Source organism: Phaethon lepturus, unplaced genomic scaffold (genome assembly GCF_000687285.1).
Source record: "Phaethon lepturus isolate BGI_N335 unplaced genomic scaffold, ASM68728v1 scaffold24653, whole genome shotgun sequence".
Classification (NCBI taxonomy): domain Eukaryota; kingdom Metazoa; phylum Chordata; class Aves; order Phaethontiformes; family Phaethontidae; genus Phaethon; species Phaethon lepturus.
Genome location: NW_010530061.1, coordinates 1 through 1,931, shown reverse-complemented (window position 1 = coordinate 1,931; position 1,931 = coordinate 1). Strand labels below are relative to the sequence as shown.

General features: G+C 65.3%; 1 pseudogene; it reads left to right on the top strand.

Moving 5' to 3' along the window:
- The first annotated feature begins 957 nt into the window (after positions 1-957).
- Positions 958-1,533, top strand: LOC104618534 (annotated as a pseudogene).
- Positions 1,534-1,931: the final 398 nt, after the last annotated feature.

Below are 1,931 nucleotides of genomic sequence, written 5' to 3'. Positions count from 1 at the left end.
GACACTGTTGGGTCCCAGCCCCCTTGTAAGTGGGGGGTCCAGCCCTAGTGGGCTTCTCTTGGGGAGTCCTGTTTGCCCTGCAGTCCTAAAGCATGGGGGCTTTGGGGGTGTTGGGGCCCCTTCCTACTATAGGTAAGACAGCAGGTGCTCCAGGCATTGAAGCCCCCCCTGCACCCATGAAGCCCACCGAGCCCATCCTCTCCCCACACAGGGGTCTCAACAGAGCCTGGGGTGGGGGCAGCTGGTCAAGGGCCCCCGAGAGCCCCTGGCATGGGGACCTAGGGTGGGCGACCAGATGTTGGGCACCCACCCTGACCTCCTCCTGGCCCCTCTGTGCTCCTCGGTGGTGACTCTGGCGGGATGAGCTGGGCTGGGTCCCCCAGGGGTGTGGGCACCCTGAAGTGAGGAGGGGGGCCTGAGCAGAGACCTGCAGCTCCCAGCCCTCCCCGGGGCTCCAGTGCCAGCCAGAGGCATCAAATATTAACGGAGGCAGCGGAGGAGCTGAAAATAACCCTCCCTCCGAGGGAGCTGACCCAGATCCGGCCAGCCCCAAAGCTGGGCTGGACCCAGACCCCCAGCCAGCACACTGCCAGGGCCGAACCCAGCTCCTTCCCCTCCGCCAGGCTGCTCTGCCCTCCTGATGCCAGCTATATATCCCCTATATATTATGCAAATGAGCTATAAGGGCTTATTACGCAAATGCTGTAATACCGCTGCCCGGTGCTGGGTGGTCCCTGGGGCTGGCCCCGATGGCTCAGAGCGGACAGCAGGGATGGAGGGAGCCGCAACGGCATCTGCCCAGCCGCATCGGCATCTGCCCGGGTGTCCGGGGGCTGCCAGGCAGCGCTTTCCCATCCCTCCCCCCTCCTGTAGCGCAGAGGGACCCCCCCGAGCCGGGCCAGGTGCCTGCTCCACGGCAGCGCTCATCCCCCGGGACAGCCGGCGCGTCCCAGCGGCATGGGGAAGCAGAACAGCAAATTGCGCCCCGAGATGCTCCAGGACCTGCGGGAAAACACCGAGTTCTCCGACCTGGAGCTGCAGGGCTGGTACAAGGGCTTCCTCAAGGACTGTCCCTCGGGCATCCTCAATGTGGAGGAGTTCAAGAAGATCTACGCCAACTTCTTCCCCTATGGCGATGCCTCCAAGTTTGCCGAGCACGTCTTCCGCACCTTCGACACCAACGGTGACGGCACCATCGACTTCCGAGAGTTCATCATCGCCCTGAGCGTCACCTCCCGTGGGAAGCTGGAGCAGAAGCTCATGTGGGCCTTCAGCATGTACGACCTGGACGGCAACGGCTACATCAGCCGGGAGGAGATGCTGGAGATCGTGCAGGTACTGGGCTCTCTCACCCCGCTGCAGCTCCAAGTGTACGGTCCTGCGTGTCACTGTGACGTGACGGCGGCCGTCCCCTGCCGCGATGCGGACGGGCTGGGGACATGCACCCTGTGTTACCCCGGAACAGGGCTTGATGGTGCCTGGGACGGTGCCCGGGATGGTGCCCGTTTCTCTTTGCGGAGAGCCGCTGACTGAGCTCTGCGGCTGCAGGGATCAGTCTACCCCGGGGCATCCCCCGGTCCTTCCCCGTCCTGGGGACATCCCTTTGACAGCCGGTCCCAGGGATCTCCCCGCTGGCCCCACTCACGGGGCTGGGTGCACGCAGCCGTCCCCGAGCACCCCGGGGCAGCTCCACAGGAGATGCTCTCCTGGCCCAGACCCCAGCCCAGTGGCATCAGCATCGGAAGGCGGCTCACGAGGCCGTGGCGGTGACATCTCGGTGGGCATCCCCTTCCTGCAGGAGCAGCTCCCATCTGCCTGATCGCACGGGGAGGGTGTTGAACGCCAGCCCCATTCCCAGGGCAGCGAAGCCCAGAGCTCTGTCTCCCCTCGCGGGTGGGTGATGGCAAGCGCCCACCTTGCACCCACCCCTC